At 43.7% G+C, this 18,980-nt stretch overlaps 1 long non-coding RNA gene across 1 annotated transcript; it reads left to right on the top strand.

Moving 5' to 3' along the window:
* Window positions 1–344: 344 nt before the first annotated feature.
* Window positions 345–14,326, top strand: LOC120839392. Its single transcript, XR_006077156.1, has 3 exons — window positions 345–459; window positions 9,253–9,566; window positions 14,231–14,326. It is a non-coding gene; the product is annotated as an uncharacterized LOC120839392 (long non-coding RNA).
* The last annotated feature ends 4,654 nt before the right edge of the window (window positions 14,327–18,980 follow it).

The following is an 18,980-nucleotide window of genomic DNA, read 5'->3' as shown; positions in this document are numbered from 1 at the left end:
AGACGAAGACATACTACTTAAAATTTAGCCAAATGGTTCTATAGCCGGCAGCACGGAGACAAACTGAAGAGAGTCTTCATTGAAGATCCACGCAGAACCTCTCTGCATTGAACTTTGCTTCGAATCCTGAACGGAGAAAATTAGTATCTTTTTTTTTTTTTTTTTTTTTTTTTTTGTGGCCGGTCCACCTGATCAATGTAGACGTATATTGCTGCTGGCTTCGACGTCCTGGTAATATAAATATTGGAGGTGCGATAGGTCAAAATGTCGTGGCAGCATCTAACGTTGAGAGACTTGTCTCCCATCTTTTGAAAACAGATAATTTCCCTCATTCAATATTTGCAGCGAGCATGTTTTCCTGCATCAAGAAATTGCGAAATCAGCCCAACTCCTTCAGTGTGGTCCAGAGGCTGTTTCGGCGAAAAGCAGCCAAGATGAATAGCCAACGCACCGACCGGCGTAAGTGGCTCAAACTTGAAGCTAACCGAACGCAACCAAACTCAAGAAAAGCAGCTATCGAACCTTCCCATTCACTTGACTGAAACATTGATGCTCCCTCCAGTATCGGTTACCAAGCAGTCATCACTTTGAATGTGATTCGAGACAGAACAAGAAATCAAAACGTTTTTCCGTGATTCCTTTCCATCCAAGAAATCGAAAGCACGCGACCGTGTGCTGTGGAATAAACGGGCTTTCAAACACGTAATAAAAGAAAACAATTTACTGAGGCTTCACCACACTAATGATTACTCAGGCAAACTTAAGAAATATTCGGACCTTCGTCAAATTACATTGTTCGCCACCGCGCCGACAACACGGCTCCGCGAACGCCACCAGAGACGCGGAGGGGCGCGGAGCGACCTGGACCGGCTGGTTCTCGGTTTTCCCGCTTGGCGGCGTCCGTTTTGCTGGAGTCGCGATGTACCGCTCGGTTAGCGCTTCAGCAGCGCTCTGTCAGCGCTTCTAAAATTCGAACCACGGATATTGGGGTGACTCGTAGTCAACTTCCTTGCCGGGACATCCTTCGACCTCGAGGGAAGTGGGCGCCCTGGTTTGGATGGTGACGACCGATGATGGTGTTCGCCCAATAACAACCCCCAAAAAATTAAAAAAAAAAAAAAAAAAATCTACAGGTTGTTTGATCCCGTTGAACACATTGCGACGTTGGTTGACTTTACAGTGGCCAGTGTGGCCACGTTTATTACGAAACAAAACTGAACAGTGGGCTAAAATCCCAAAATTAAACCCCATACTTTTGTTCCCAGTCTCCCAAAATCGAATCAAAGCCAATCCCCGAGAATCCTCTCGGCACTCCTTTTGTAGGCTCACAGGAGCCTCCTTTCTCTTTGGGGACCGGCCAATCCCTTCAAATTTCACCACTCCCACGTGGTACACTGTTGCCCAATGGTCGGCGAGCTGTCGTTATGCCTGGCGCTCCAACTGCCAAATCCAAGTTCCTTCTAGAATCGTTCGCTGCATTTTTCCCAGTCTGGCTGGCGCCAACAGCTAAATTATTACGTCGGGTAAAAAGCGACAATTTGATACTAAGCGGCGAAACCATCTATACAGAGGAACACTCGGTTAAAAGCCACATGCAGCTCCAAGCGCCGATACCCACATAAAAAGTATGAAAAAAAAAAAAAAAAATGCCCACGCAACTTTGGAAAAATAAACTTTTCTAAAAAAAGAACAAAAAACAAAAAAAAAAAAAACCTTACTTAATGAGCAGGATTTCTACATACTTAAAGGGGCCCTGCAAGGACTTTTTACTGTTTTTTTAATTTGCACCGAACCTGAGCGCACTGAACGCAGTAACTTAGTGAAACTTTTCGCGAAATTCGCTTTATTTTAAAAGTTATAGGCAATTTAGAATTACAAAAACAAGCAAAAAATAACCTCCTTCATGACGTCGTAGGTCCTGGCTTGAGTGGCCGTGAACTAGAGGAGGAATAGTGAGCTCATCGAGCGCTCACGGCCGCCGCACTCCGTGTCGACGGCACCAGAGGGCGCCACTAAAGCATGTTCTGGATAGGCTGTATTCTGCGGGCAGTCAAAGCGGCTCTCATTGCGTTTGCTGCGCGATTAAATACTAATTCGGCATGACACTTCATTGGCCACAAACGACAGCAAACACGGGGTAAAGATCAGTTCAGAATGGGAGCCACTTCGCGCTGCCATACAGCGAAACGGCCAAACCGCAAGACAAAGCCTCTCGCCGAAGGCCTTCGGAACGTTCGGAACGCTCGGTGCCGGTCGGATCCTCCTGCCCATATGACTGCAGCGCCACCGCGTACATGCGGGATTTTTCCGTGTCGGCGCCTTATTCCACTACTCCTTTCTAGTATGCGCCGCCTTTTCCACCACTTGGCGGCGGGTATGTTGACGGGTCATTTCTGGTTTCCGTACTTTATAAACTGCATTTCTTTCTTTTTTTTTTTTTAATTTATAATAGTGAACAAAAACTACTTTTATAAATAATTGAAACGGTTCGCGCCACTTATATTTTGTATTTCGACCAAAAAGAGGTTTTTAGTGGCTCTGACCAGTAGTAAGCCCAGGACCAGAGACGTCACATTTTGCGCGCTTTCGGTACCGTGGGTCGCCCTCTTCAGTGGAGGAGGTTTCCGTGTCGTCCGGTTAAATTATGGCGCACTGATATTTAGCTACTCTTTCCGTGCCCGCTGGCTTGTCCGAACCCCAAGAGACGTGGAAACCGCATAAAAGGTAGACGTTTTAAATATGATTGCAGGGCCCCTTTAACACTCGTGTTCGCAGAATGTCTTTCGTATGATGTACGAGCAGCGTCAGCCCGGCTTTAGGGCTACAAGAATTAAGTTTCAAGGCGTAAAATGAATGCTGAAAAAACCCCGAGCAGAACGTGGGGGGAGGGAGGAAGAAGTACAGCACCTTTTTTAGATTGCCGACTCGACCTGGGGGCAAGTTTTACGTGTGACGTCAATTCACTGTAAAACGCGAAAAAAATTGGAATGTCGGTTTTGGTATAACCTTCATTTGCCGTGTTCTCGGTAGGGGTTCTAAATTTAAAGTCAATAAGTTGAATGCCCGGCAAAGCGAATCATGGGTATTCCGAAAATGTTTTATTTGCGTAGCTTAAAAATCCGCCGGAGCCCCCGGCGTATCGGATCACAAAAACAAAAAGCGTTGGTATGTTAATAGTGGGGCTGGTGGTTTTCATTTCCAAGCATTATGGTGGCTCGACTAAAAAAAATATAATTACAAAAAAAAAAAAAAAAACGAAAAAAAAACAAACAAGCAGAACGTACCAAGCAAATAGGAAGAAAACAAAATGCACAGAATCTAAATGACTGTGACATAAGCAGGAAATGTCACATAACACGGGCGTATAGCTTGTACGTGACCATAAGCCTAGATTCCTGGGAAAGAATTCCACGGCCGCCAGAAACTGCAACGGACCGTTATGCCTGGACACGCGCAATTTCACCCGAAAATGGCCGAGACCCGCCGTGAAATATTAACAATAGACATAGAAAAAAACCAAAAAAGTAAAAAAAAAAGCGAGTACAAAACAAGATTTTCTACTGGCAATTCGAGCACGACATTCGCACACCTTGTCTTTCTCTTTTTCAAATTTCGTTTGGTTCGCGTTTTCACTTTCTTTGAGCTACTTTTCTCCGTTTCTTTGTTCTCGCGATTCCCGCTTTGGCGCCAGGGTGCGCGACCGTAGACTTGTTCATGTTTAAAAAGAAAAGAAAAGAAGAGAAAACGACCTTCAGTTTGAGAGGTGTTTCGCATTTGAAGGCGTTATTGCCGTTGTTATTCGTTGCGTTTTACGCGTGCCTTGTGTGGGCAGGGACGTCTTGTTGGCAGTAATGATCAGGTACGGAGTTACCTCGTTCAAATTATTGCGTTTTTCTTTTCTTATTTTTTTTTATCCCCAAACCGTACGCCATTTTCTTTTTCTTACTGCTCTTTTTTTTTTTTATGTCTTTGAAGCGTTAGGATTGATTCCGAAGACTTTATCGTATACCATAAGGTGTGCCTAACCTCTTGTTCCCTCGCCCTCTTATTATTTTTGTTTTGTTTTACTAGCGTGTTGATCGGGGGGTGTCAGCGGTGACCTTTCTCTAAAGAATGTTGTTCCCACGACGGTCTTGGCAAGGGGTCATTTAAACTATATGTTTTTAAGATTCTTTTTGACGCGGTCTGCTCCTACAAGCGTTTAACGTAAAATAGCTTTCATTCATTCATTTGGTTTATTATACCTTAAGGGCCCCGGGGGGTACCTTAAGGGCCCCTGGGAGTTACATAAGGGGGTAACATAAAAAAAAAAATATAGCACTTCAAGGGTTGAAATCAAATGCAGAGACAAATAGGTTGAAAGAACATCTGTTATTTGCCAGTGCAATATCTTCATTATGCAATCATTGCTTAATAAGTTCTGCTAAAACAAGGCATGATCAATAATTGTTACAATGGACTCGTTTGGAGTCCATTGTAGCACTTTTGGAGTAATTTTTCACCAGAGGGTGTTTAGTGCATACGGGTGTCTTGTTATAAAATACATACAAAAACAAACGAGATGCGGGATGGAAGTAATCCAAGAGGACATCCCATTTTTGTAAAAGCACAGAGTTGTGTTGCAGTCGAAGCGTTCCTTTTGATATCCCAAAGGTTTCGAACAGAGGTTCGAAGTAGCATCCATTCTAACACGTATCGTTTAGATAACATCCTTACTATATTTAAGTCGAATATTTGTTGACTTTGTTAAAAGTTCCCTGAGGATGTTTCTGAGATCGTCTAAACATGGCAATAATTTACTATGTTGGATCTAAGCACCCTAGAAATCCATAAATCATAATGATGCGCGGCCGATGTCCCTATTAAAAAAGCAATCGAAAGTCAAAATTATCTGGGAGGAGCATTGTGCCGGCAGCCAGGACGACACGAGATCAAGGGAAACGTGACATTTCGTTGAGATTGCAAACGCTGTTATTACAAAATGTGTATGTTTTTGTAGATGATAGAAGCAAGTAAAAGTAGTCGATAATGTGAACTTTTCGCGGAGAGAGAACATTATATTGGAGGGTGATTCCACGTCAGTTCATGCAATGATGGTCCGGGTCATAATTTTGATAGTTTTGTTAAAAATATATATGAAAGTCATGTTCTTGGGAGGAACATTCAGCTATATATGAAGGCCGTAACAATTTTTTTCGCTGAGATATAAAATAGAGAAGCTCGGGGCGTGGGAATTGAGAAGATTTCACGATGCTACTTTGCACAGTTGCCATTTTTCCATGGAAGCTTTCACGTTATCATAACTTTTTTAATACATTTTACAAAAGGTTTACGACACGTAGACAAAAATGAAATATATCAATAAAATATTTCTATAAAAAAATCAAACATGTCATAAGTTTTTTAGAGACAAATTCAACATGTTTTTTTGGAAATAAACTATTTTTGATAATGATTAACAAGACATCAATATGCGCGTCTTTATATTACCTTGAAGAATATATAAAATAATATACCTACCCTTGATTGTCTCTTTGTTATTAAGGCGGAAATGCAGCTGGTTTCTCAAAATGTGGCAAGACTAAGCGTCGATACAAAAAAACAAACAAAAAAACATACTTTTTTTTTAAAGTCTTCTTGACACTTTGCAGTGACTTGAATTAACTTAGGATGGCAAAACATTGAGTAACATCTGACCTCCAAACGGGAAAACCTACGACAAACCTTCACGCGGAGCGAGCCGATGTCTCCGTTATAACGACTTTGCCGCACAACACCAAACATTTTGAACGTTAGTTATGACATGTATTTTTTATGTTTCAAAATTTTTGTTTTTGTTTTAAAGGGGTGAGTATAACAGACGCGAAAAGGGACTTCGAGCTGGAATACCATTACTTAGCTTACAATTCACAAAAACAAAACGCTCCCACTCTGCAAATTCTCTAACTATGCATACATAAGCTTAAAGGTCTCAGTCGCGCAAGTGGCCATGTATACATCCGGCCTCTCGGCTTATGATGAATTCCTCAGATGAAATGCCTGGGTTCCTCTCACAGGTTTCGCGGTGGTCCACTCTGCTTGCTTCACCACACGAAACTCTCGAACCCGTTCCAGAGACAGGTGGAACATGCAGACATTTGTTACGCGGGCACTTCCCCAAAGTCTTTAGCGGTGACAATCGTTGAGTTGAGCGAAGATCTCATGTTAGTGAGCGTTGCGCGGTGTTTAAGAGCAGCACCTACTCCAGAGCGAGCGCTTTTTTCGTGTCCAGTGGCAGAAAAGATGAACCTGCCGAAGGCTTCCGAGGAGCGCTTCTTGAAATGCGGGGGGGGGGGGCGGGGGGGGGGGGAGGGGGGGGGGGGGGGGGAGGAGAGGGGGGATGGTCACACAACGATAAACAAAGCCGCTATAATGAAGACGTCGGTTCGCTCCGAGTGAAGGTTTGTCGTAACTTTTCCCGTTTGGAGGTCATATGTTACTCAATGTTTTGCCATCACAGGTTTGTTCAAGTCACTGCGAAGTGCCAAAGGGAGTTTGAAGATAAAATAAAAGATGGAGTTTTTTTTTTAAATATCGACGCCCAATCTTGCCACTTTTTCAGAAATGAGCTGCATTTCCGGCTTAAATCAAGGAGACATTAGGGATGGACATATTATGTTCATATATTCGTAAAAATAATTTAAGGGCGCGCATTTTGATATGTTTTGTAAAGTATTATAAAATATAGTTTGCTTGCGAAACAATTGTGAATATGTCTCAAAAACGTGTTTTTGTGCCATATTTGATTGTTTTGTTTGCATACAAACATTTTATTGATATTTAAATTTTTTGTGTATGTGTTGTATATATTTTGTGTAATGGTATTAAAAAAAGTTGTGGTGACGTGAAAGCTGTGACGAGAAAATGAAGACTGTGCAAAGTAGCATCGTGAAATCTCAATTTCCACGCCTCGAGCTTCTGTATTTTATATCTCACCGAAAAACATTGTTGCGGCGTTCATATATAGCTGAATGTTCCTCCCAAGAACATATAGAGCCAGCAGAGTGGGTTATCGCCATATTTAATCGATCTCAAAAATCTCCTCAGGGCAACTTTAAGGCTCGTTCACACACTTGCGTTTCCATAGGACTAAGTTCTGTGACCTTTTACGACGAAAGAACGCACTGCCACGATGGCGCCATCTATGAGGTGACCCTGGAACTACATTTCCCTAGAGCGAACGTTCTGCGGCATTAGCGAGATCTAATGCACGTACTACAGACTTATGAGAACTGGTCGTTTAAAACATCGTCAAAAGTTTTTCAAGCCAAGAAAGGAAGTATGATGCGTACAAAAATACGAAATATACGGACTCTGCAAGTGTTTCACGGCTACACGATAGATGGCACCCGTGTGTTTTCTTCTCGCTGTAAGCGATTTTAAGAGGTTTTAATGGATATGGTTACAAACAGCCGCAAGTATGCGAACAAGCCTTTTTCTGGTTGGTTCAACACCGCTTGCGCTGCGAGGAGTTTTCAACCAGTCTCATTGGGAGCTGTTTTGTTCTTAAAAAAAAAAAAAAACATTGATCGGCGGCACCAATGCGTTTCGAATGATCAAATAAAGACTAACCCTACTGAAAATTCTCATTTGTATGAGAAATTTCTTGTGTCCAATAAACACATATGAATCATACACGATATATAAGAACATATAAGAACATATAAGAACCGTAAAAGAACCATATAAGAACTATATAAGAACTATATAAGATATATGAGAACACACAAGCACCATATGAGAAACTAGTGGGGACTTTCTTATAAGTTTCTTATGGGGTTCTTATATATCTTATATAATTCTTATATAGTTCTCATATAATTCTTATATGGTTCTTATATGTTCTTGTATGTTCTTATATATCTTGTATGATTCATATGTGTTTATTGGACACAAGAAATTTCTCATACAAATGATTTTTTTTACTAGGGAATACCGTGAGAAAGCTCTTGTTTCTATCTTCGCTGAAGTTACAGAGCTAATGACCGACGCAAATGTGGCGGTGACTCGTTTAAAGCTCGGCCAGAGCGGTGAAAGTTACTGCGCGTATCCGTGTCGTGTACACCGTAACTACTCGCGCATTTTAACATTTTAATGACAGAAAGCAGCGCACACCATGGGGTCATTGAAGCGAGAGTGACGCGTTTCCCACGTGACCTATAGCTCGCAGCTTACGTATAAAGAGTCCTGAAACGTCGTTCTGACGCGAAACTCTGTCGTGGACTTTACCAGCGGTTTACACGATGCAGCTCACAGTAAGATATACGTTGGTTGTCCTATATTGGAGCTCAAACACAGAGGCAACTTTCTGAAGCGATGGAGTCGAATCCACGCACTCTGGTGCGCTCCTGGAGCTTCACTTTTGAATTGCTTCTCTTACGAAGTGAAGCTTCTGCTGCTTCACTTCACTTCTGAATTGCTTCACCACTTGAATTGATGCAGAAAGTTGTCATGTATAATGTGAAGACTGTGATGATGTGTCAGCGTTGAACTTCTAGTTCCTCCCTCGCCAGTGACCGTTGTGCTGATGTCCCTAGCATCTTTTTCCAGTCCTTTAGACCTTTTTTATTTTTTTTTTAAGAACATTGATTGTGTTGATGAGAGCTTGAGAGAACGGAAAGGAAAGGCCGATGCTTTTCAAACTCCAAGCCAAACACTGTGTTGCTTAAGCTGCTAGTGCTTGCAGTTAACACAGATCGGTTGGGTTGAAATCTTCTTTAACGTCCGAGTTTTGATGAAATCAGTAACGGTTGCTTTTAGGTAGTTGCGCATGAACGGCGCCACATCTGATCTTCACCTTTTGGTTCTCTTTTTCCGGGTGCCTTGCTTGCTAATGTGATACATTTTGGCCACCGTGAGCGACATGAAGAACTCTTACTTGGGTTTCTAAACAAGCAGGCCTCTTTGCGTTTGTTATTTTTATTTACAGTTACTTAGTGCCTTCTTAAAAAACGGGAATGGTAGTAATGGCGGATCTATTTTAGCGCACTATCCCGTTGGCTAAAGTGAGTGCAAAATGAGTTCCTGAAAGACCGATATTTTTGTTTGTTTTCATAACGTTTTTATTGTTGAAACGGCGTAGTAGACCCATAAGAGTTAGACAAATACACAGTCTAAGTGTATGCTATAATAAGATAATGAAAGTGACCCGCGTTATATTGTTAGTATATTTGTGCATCGCCTTGCAAACGACGACTGACGTTATCGACGCAGTTTTACAGTGCTGTGCTACTTGCAACCGCGGCCGTTATGAATGCTGAGTTCGGCGGCTACGGTGGTGGCACAACCTACCATTTCGACAATCAGAGGGCGGGACCAGGCTACGGCGGAGGCTACGGTGACTACGGGGGACCGGGCTTTGGAGGTTACGGAGGACCGTACGGCGGATACGGAGGAGGGCCTTATGATGGTTACGGGGGATACGGAGGCTACGGTGGCCCCGGCGGCTTCGGTGGAGGCTATGGCCGGGCGTTCGGCTACGGATTTGCTGTCGGACATGGAGGACACGGCTTCTACGGCTAGAATGGGTACGTTTATTCAGCATGCTCCCAAAATAAATTAATGTTTTTTTTTTTGTTCGTTTTTTTTTCACCGCAAAGTAAACTACGCATTGCCGAACTCTTAGTCTCAGCTCATATGTAGCGCTAGCGGAACCAGATGCCGAAGTTTCAGAACTATAGCCGCTATCTCATCCGAAGGTTATAACAGCGATTAGCGGTTTCCTTTCATATTAAATGGTAAATGGGGGCCGACAAAGCCCATGAATTCAAGGAGATGAGTGGCGTCATCAGCTACTGGGATCAGGTACCATTTTTCTGTTGAAAGTTTTCAGAAAATCGCTTATATAACTTCTGAATAAGGTAACGCAGAGTTCCAAATCTAGGCCGCACCGTTAGCGCTACATTTGGGCGGAAATTAAGCGTTCGACGAAGCTTAGTTTTATTTTATTATGGCAATAAAAAAAATAACTTTTTTTTTCCGACATTAAAACAAAATTGTGCGTTTCATTGCAACAGGGTTACATTGTGAGACATGCCTGTGTGTACGCACAGGTTATTAAGACATGGCGCTTGCCCTAGAAAGCGTAGCTTGTGGAACGTTCAAGACAAAAGCTGTAAATGTTCACGCAATATAAAACGAAAAAGGAGTATATACCAGTACATGAAGGCTTCCTAAGTATTACCATTCAAACTACAGATAGATTGGAGTGAGAGACCACTCCCAACCACAGCATTGATGGGGCTGTTGTACAGCTTTTGTAGCTTACTAGTGTTGTGTCGTACAGCTCTTGTAGCTTACTTTTTGCTGTTTGTCTTTTACTTGTTTTTGGTTGTAGAATTTTGTTATTCGTTTGACCAATACAATCGGAACTCAGTCTAGCAATATTATTGCGTTTTTTTTTCTCTTCCTTCCTTAATCTTTATTGCGGTCGAAACAAATTAAGATACAAAATCAAACTCAAATGCAGGTATTTCTGAGAATGAGCTAGGATCATCTCCTCTAAGAGCGGATGTCTTAAAAATAAAGCACAAATGTATGGACATTTACATGATCTTACAGGATATGCGTTTAGGGTTGTCCGATTGGTGCTACTCTATCGGGCGAAAGGGGCACATGCGTGCTTCGTTACTTCTGAAGTATACTGTAACCACGCCTTGTTTAGACATTGACTTGAGTTACGAGATATTTGACCTTGCATGGCTGTTATTATAGACAGTTTAGTAGCCTGCTTGCTGATTCAATTAAGACATAATTACGTTTGTGTTCCTAAACATAATGATATACGAATACACTCTAAGAAAAAAGTGGGCCTCAAGGGACTAACGGCAGCATTTGGTCCTCTGAACTTCCAGTTGCTCCTGTAAGGACTATCTGGTTCAAGCTAGGTGCCGTGCGCAAACGCTGGGGACTAACTGCGCTCGACTGGGACTAACCGATAGGCGTGCGCGAGCAAAAGCAGCCATTAGTCCCCCTCAGACATGGGGCATATGTATGATTTAGTCCCCGACGGCAAACGGGATGTTCGCCAGGAGGACGGATGATATTTCGCTTGCCTTAGGAATTGGCGAGACTCTGCCCAGCACGGCTGAAAGTGTTCACAAAACTCGGACGAAAGTGGCGAATTTGTTTAATGTGCCACGAACGTTCAAACATTACATGGTAGAGCTTCGCGCGGTATGCGAGTGCGAGTTAACGAATTTGTTGACTCTACTCCACCCAACTATCTCGTCAAAAATGATCTGTTGACATTTCACAAGTCCCATTCACGTAATTTGCCTTCGCGCAAAAAATGAGCATTAATCCAAACGCAACACCTCCAAATACTAAGTTTTTTTTTCTTAAATGAAACTTAAGAGTTTGTAGAAGACGCGCTTTCAACACCGGAGTCTCGCAGTCAGAATAGGAAGTTTTCGTACACCGCGCTGCCCCCTCCGCTAAGTGTTCCGCAACGAAGAAGTTGCTACTGTGCCTGCGCGCCGATAGCCTTGACTGCGAAGTTCCCGCTATCGTAGCGGGTTGCGACAGCCTCGCGGGACGGCGAAAATGATCTACAAAAACTCCCTAATAAATGGTCACTTCAATCGCTAAAACTGATTTACTGAGAACAGCTCGAGCCTCGTCTCTGCGTCTCCCCGTAACCAACCTTTCTTGGTAGTCCAATGTCGAACTCAAAATCCGCAAAGACACACTTGATGCACGGCACGTTCCACTCAAAAAGCACATTCAGGGGCAGTATCCAGACGCTTTCATGCCATCGTCGGTGATGTTTCACATAACATTCCAGATGAACAACGAAGAATGAACCGCGCCCGGATGTCATTCATGGCAACACCCTGCTAATACAAAACAAATGCGAACGAAAAAAAAGGCCCCCGAGAAAACTGAGAAGAGAGAGAAAGAGAGAGAGAGAGAGAAAAAAAACATGCTTCCTTGTACGCCACTTGACCGGCGTGTTGAAAATGGCGACCTTCGACCTTCTCCCGTCCTTCGGGCATTGGTGTGTCGGTGTGTAGTGAAAGGAGGACAAGAGATTTTCGGGGAACAGAGATTTCCCTTCCCCCTCCCACCAACCCCCTACCCCGCATTTCTCGCTCACGCGGGGGGTAGGGCAGATGGAGCAGAGGGGGTCCGTCGGGAAAATGGAAACGGGTCTTTGTTTGAAAAGGACCTGTTTTTAGTATTGCCTTCGTCAGGACTTAGAAGCTGGTCGTCTCCGATCATTGCGGGATCCGGTTTGGATTCGCGGTGCTGCAACACTGCACTTGATCTGTTCTGGAGTCACAAGACAAGGGAACTCGATTAAGGTATGTCAAAGTACTTCTGTTTATGGTATATTCATTAAGGGGTATTCACACGAGGGAGAAATCCCGGGGATTTCTCCCCGGCACGCGCATTCCGCGACGAAAACGTCAGACTTTGCGATGTGCAAAAGCCTCGCGTTTTCATCTCGTGATGCGCGCGCGCCGGGGAGAAATCCCCGGGATTTATCCTCCGTGTGACTTCAGAAAGTGTTTTATTTTGAGCGCGTTCTCTAGCTTCCAAAGCAGGCGCCATGCTCTATTCTTTTTGGCACCATGGTTCCTTATTTTGTTACGCAGCACAGATACCTGATATTCAATCGTATTAGCGATGTGCGCGACCAAAAGCGTCGCTGCGGTTAACAACTGGTGACGTCACGGCGAGGCAAATCCCAGTCGTGACATTACGGATAGAAACCATAAGAGGGCGCCACCGAAACATCTCGGCGCTAATCGAGCAAAACGCCAGTTCTACCAATGGCTTTCTTTTTTGTGTTTTGCAGACCCTGGCAGGATCGCTTTACTATAAAGGCCTGTTCACACATGCAGCAGAGAGCTACAAGCATAGCGCTGACCTAGCGCTAAGCGCGTGCTGACGGGAGCTTTTACCAGCTTTGTATCGCACCGTCAAAACTGTTGCTCATGGCAGACGAAAAGCAGCTCACGACACGTGAGGAGCGCTACTTCAGCGCTTTGCTGCGTGTGAGAACCGCCCTTAATGGAGACGTTTATTCGATTGTATAGACTTTCGCGTTGATGGCGGGAGCTCGTTCCGTTACTTCGTAGCATAGTTTGAGCACGCACACGCTGGGTCTGTAATTCGCAGCGAACGGTCTACTAAAAATATAATATTGCGCTGGTCTGCTGTCAACAGATCGCATGTTAGATGTCAACCTTTGTAGCACTTTTGTAGCCTATTTGTTAGCTTAATATGTGTGTGTTGTATCTCATACTTTTGTTGACCGATCGGGTATTTCACGCTGCCGCTGTTGATAAAAATCCAAATTTCTCGCAAACAGGCAAGAAACTGCAGGTGCCCCAAATAGACGGTGCTTGAACCACGACCAGTTTGGACAGCCGTCCCAGTGTTCAAGTCATCGTCGACGCAAGTGCATTCTTCGGAATTTGGCCTTATCGTGAAATCTGCCGCTCAGGAACTTTGACTTCAGTCATCCTTGAATCGGATGTGTATCTAGAGGCAATAAAGCTACGTTTAACCTGAACTGCACAATTTAGTTTGGAGATTTGTGGCTTGGGACCAAATGTAAAGGATAAACCTTTAGTCCCACGGGTCTAAATCCAAAGGCGCAACGTTGAGACCCAGGGGTCCAAGTGTAAGGGCCTAACAGTCGGTCCTCGGGGTTCATTTGAAACGGTGTAGCAGTTAGTCCCAGGGGTCCAAGTGCAAGGGCCTAACAGTTCGTCCTCGGGGTTCAATGGAAACGGTGTAACAGTTGGTCCCAAGGGACCAAGTGCAAGGGCCTAACAGTTGGTCCTCGAAGTGCAATTGAAACGGTGTAACAGTTAGTCCCAGTGGTGCTAGTGCGAGACACTAATGGAGGGGCGCAACTGTTACTCCCCTTCCCGTTAGTCCCCGAGGGGACTAATGGTTGTGGCAACGCACTTGCTCCCTTCGGGGACTAAGTCGCGCTCCCCTTTTTCTTAGAGTGTACGATCATGAGGAGTCTTCAGGAAACTGTGTGGCTTCCTCTTACTAGAACTTAAATATGCACTTTTACGAATACTTACGAATACATTAGTACATGCATTTACGTTTCACATGCATGTACTAATGTATTCGTAAATGGACCCTGAACTGCATTTCGTGTTTAACAAAGCAGTGCGCACCTGTTTAGGAACTGTGACTTAATTATTGTCTCTTTTACTTGCAGGTTCCGCCGCCTTTAGGTTCTTTATTCGCGAGTAAGCGTGGTGCACTTCGTAATTTCACGTGGCTTTATGTGCGTACAATAAATTGTTCATGTTGACCGTCGGGTTTTCCAAGATTGTTTCGACAACATACCATCTTGCCACTTCCGTTGACTTCGCCGTTTTACGGAAGCCATGGTCCGCTTACCGATGGACGATGCAGGACGCAGGTTCATATTTCTTTCGAGATTTAATAATATTTTTAGTAGACTAAGCTCGCAAAACACTATCCACGCACGCGCACTCGCAGCACAGGCTACTGTAGCTCATAAAGACTTCTTCAAACAACCTAAGGCTGAAGAGACAGTCTGAAGTGCAAAGGCGTTTAATCAAATAAATATGTTTGTGCGCACTTTTCCAGAGAACATTTGGGGGTTCTATAGCTACAGTTATTTATTTACAAATTAGGTTAAAAAAATAAGAATAAACTTTTAGCCTTTCCACTCTGGTGAAGAGGGATGACCAGCGAAGCTCTACTATGGTGGGAATTAAATAATGGCCGGCCGCAAGTCGGCAAGCCAAAGTGGAAAAGTTGCGACGGCGGCAACCAGACAACCGGCAAGCCGGTTCTCTGGTTCCCGCGCACGCTCATAGATGGCGGTAGCTGTCCGGAGTGTTGTGTCGACATTTATTTGCTGGCGGACACGATCCTGGAAAAACTAAACCTTAACAGCTCTGCTGTAAAAATGTTCTCACCGAAAAAAAGTTATTGTTTTGAAATTGAGCAAAGACGTTTCACGCGTTTTCTTGCGTTTTCTTAAGGTTTTTACGTTACGTAGATGTCATTAAAACATTTGTGTCTCGAATGCCACGGGCCAGGCTATCTCCTTAAACTGATATACCACGCTTAATATGTCGCAAATATCCTGTTGACAAGTAGGTACGTTTTCGTAACGTAATCTAACGCAAGAATACGGGGCTGTGTGAACCAGCCTTTATGACACGGTTGCACTTGCGAATTCGCGAGCGGATACGCGCAGGCGGCGAGCGGATTTTGGAACCGGTTGACGAAATCGACTCGAAAATCTGGACACGGGTCCCTGACCCATCGAGATTTTCCGCCAGCGACGAGCGGATTTCGCCACCTGGCTCCAAAATTCGCTCACCCCCTATTGAAAATTCTCATTTGTATGAGAAATTTCTGTGTCCAATAAACACATATGAATTATACAAGATATATAAGAACATATAAGAACCGTATAAGAACCATATAAGAGCTATATAAGAACTATGTAAGATATATGAGAACATACAAGCACCATATAAGAAACCAGTGGGAAGTTTCTTATAAGTTTCTTATGAGGTTCTTATATATCTTATATAATTCTTATATAGTTCTTATATAATTCTTGTATGGTTCTTATACCTTCTTATATGTTCTTATATATCTTGTATGATACATATGTGTTTATTGGACACAAGAAATTTCTCATACAAATGATTGTTTTTACAAGGGGGCCGCCGGCGCGGATCCGCCCACGGATTTGCAAGTCTAAATGCACCATTAGATAGAAATTATTTTTTGGCATTTTCATTCAGTCAGCTCTTTGTATACAGGCTGTTGGTTTCTAATTGGAATGGAACCTTTTTTAAATGAAGTACTGTTAGATAAACACCAACTTCATTGCGTATTCTGGATTCGCGTACTTTTAAGTAGTATAACCACGATTCATTGGATAATTATTTAAAATTGTGTTAATTTTGAATTAATGGTTTCATGAGTAATTTTGCAGCTGCACTAGTGAAGGCAAATGTTTCTTAGAAGCTATAATTGAATCGGCACAACTCGCAAAAAATGGCATCTAGGTTTGAAATATTAATTGATTAGAAGAATAAACAAATAGCAACAAACCCTACACCTACATTTCCTAGATAAAAAAGACGTAGTGCAAAATTTTCGGCGTGTCCTAAAGAAGGAAAACAAACCCTCCACCTCCACCTCTTAGATACAAAGCCGCAGTGCCGAATCTTCGGGCGTGGCCTAAAGCAGGCCAGCACACCCTCCACCTCCACCTATACCTCCTAGATGGCAAAGCCGAAGTGCGGAATTTTCGGCGTGGCCTAAAGAATGCAAGCAAACCCTTCACCTCTACCTCTTAAGTAGCAAACCCGTAGTGATGAATTTTCGGCGTGGCCTAAAGGAGGCACACAAACCCTCCACCTCCACACCCCAGATAGCAAAGCCGTTGTGTTGAATTTTCGGCGTGGCCTAAAGCAGGCCAACAAACCCTCCACTTACACCTACACCTCTTAGATGGCAAAGCCGTAGTGCTAAAATTTCGGCGTCGCCTAAAGAAGGTTAACAAACCCTCCACCTCCACCTACAGCCTCAGCCGAACTCTGATGCCGCACTCGTGCCCAGTATATATATATATATATATATATATATATATATATATATATATATATATATATATATATATATATATTGATACAAATTGAGCACTACGGCTTTGTCGTCGAGGAGGTGTTAGCTAATCGCTGCCGAGATAACGACGAGTGCCCGACACAGGTCCAAAGTGACGATGCAGGCGAGTTGGTTCACGATACAACTGGAAACAGCGTACATTTAACAAAGACGACGAAGGTGGAGACGGGACAAGCGAACAAGGTACGCCTCTTTTCTGCTCGGGACAGCGGGTGGTGCCATACAGCGCTCCTTGCCCAGTTTTAGAAGCAGCAAACACGTGAACATGTATCGACGAATATGTCAATTGAAGCCCGAGGCATTTTCGATAATTTTATGAATCGGCCAAATAACTAATAATCACTGCCTTTAAAACTAACATCGCAACATGACCCATGAAACCATTTTTTAGGAAGTTCGCCTAAAGATTTTAATTAATTAGTGCAGTGGTTCTCAAATGGGGGCCCGCGAAAACATTCTAGGGGTCCGCGAAGAGCTGCCTCATCAGTCAAGCCCGGCAATAAGAGTTGTCTCTTTTCGAGTCGAGAAGAGATGTTTCAGTTTTCGGGCGAGTTTTCTTGTGTGTATGTCAATAAAGAGGTCTACTTCACACTAGCCCATAGTTGTATCCATTTATTAAATCATTATTACATTTAACTAATACGTTTCCCTTCCCTTCATCACGAACGGGGTCCTCCATCATCTCCGCCGATCGACAAGGGGTCCGCGAAATATCGATGGTTGAGAACCACTGAATTATTGGATTGACGGTGATGGTTACGGCTCGACCTATAATATCCGCCAAGATTAATAAATACGCCATGAGGGCGGTATTCCAACTGTTCTTGCAATTATAAAAAAAAATAAAAAAAATAAGGAGCCCCTTTCAGCAAGTTTCAGTATAGAGGTTTTTTGCGCGACACAGGGGACAATTACAAGCAAGTAGACACGGACAAGCGCTTGTCCGTGTCTACTCGCTTTTAATTGTCCCCTGTGTCGCGCAAAAAACCTCTATACTGCATCATGAACCAACTAGGCCAACAACAAGTTTTAATTTAGTAAGTTTGTTTAAATGTCTTAAAAAGCATATGAGGGCTACAGTTAGTCATAATTTTAACTTACCATTATGTAAAAATACCTACGGTGAACTCACTACATTTTTTGGTACATTCATTTGGAAAGATATACCAACGGATGTGATGCAGAACTCCAACGTTTTTGACAACATTATAAAAAAAATGTTTTTTAATCACAAGTGTAAAGACGCATACCGCGGCCACCCCATAACGAAATATAATTTTTTTTTTTTGTTGAACATTTTTTATGTATGCCGCTGTGAAGACTCTGGTTAGGAGCTGCACACACACCGTCGTCGGGGTCCGACGTTGAGGAGAGACAGTACCCAGCACTAGTTCCGGCACATAGAACTTTATCTAAGCTCGACTTGAGTTCGCGACACAGACAACTGCTACGACGTTCTCCGTCCCAAGGGTTGCGATGGCTAACCGCTCTTTTTTGCTGTCCCTCCTCTTTTTTCTCTTTTCTTCCCCTGGCCACGAGGCGAGGATTCTTTGTAATCTGGCGCGAACGCCACGGTGGGACACACACACACACACACACGCATGCCCGCACGCACAGCACCGAATGAGTCGGTTAGACACTCCGTCACACTCGCCCACACACAAAAAAAGGAATTTTCTCTTACACAAAATTCACCTGACAAAACTTAAAGGGATGTTCATGTTCAGGTTCATAAAGACACTTAGTTTTCAGACCGTAATAAACTCACTATAGGATACCTATCGAAACACTGGGTAAAGTGCACAGAATACACCATCACGTGGTCGCTAAGAACAGTGAACAGAATGGGACAACACATTGAACCCAGAACAATAAGGAGCACACTAAGAAAGTTCCCGCAGATTACAGACCACCCGGTGGGCCCCGCCGGTTTCTCGTACGTGTGCCCATTAAGGTCGATCAACTGGTCCGTATTTTCTCAAAGCATAGCGGTGTTCCCGCGCGGGTTGGCTTGCTCTAGGAGGAGCAGCAGCCGAGCTGTGAGTCAACTCCTCCAAGAGTGCCAGCATGATGAAATCGTTTGATCTCTTCTCGTCAGGATCCACTCTGTTCTCATCCGCTGGACACGGGCCGTGGGGCTTTGGAACGGCGGGCATGGCAGTAGGAGTCCCAACATCATTCGGCATGCCCGGCCCCCGAAGAGGCCCAATGTCACCCCGGTCACCGCCTCCGGCACCATATGATTAGCATGAACTACTTTTTGCTCCCCTGTTCGAGTGTCTTTT

The sequence above is a fragment of the Ixodes scapularis genome, unplaced genomic scaffold, assembly GCF_016920785.2.
Source record: "Ixodes scapularis isolate PalLabHiFi unplaced genomic scaffold, ASM1692078v2 ptg000932l_1__unscaffolded, whole genome shotgun sequence".
In the NCBI taxonomy this organism is placed as follows: Eukaryota; Metazoa; Arthropoda; class Arachnida; order Ixodida; family Ixodidae; genus Ixodes; species Ixodes scapularis.
The sequence above is the reverse complement of the archived record's forward strand: the minus strand, read 5'-3'. Positions and strand labels throughout refer to the sequence as shown.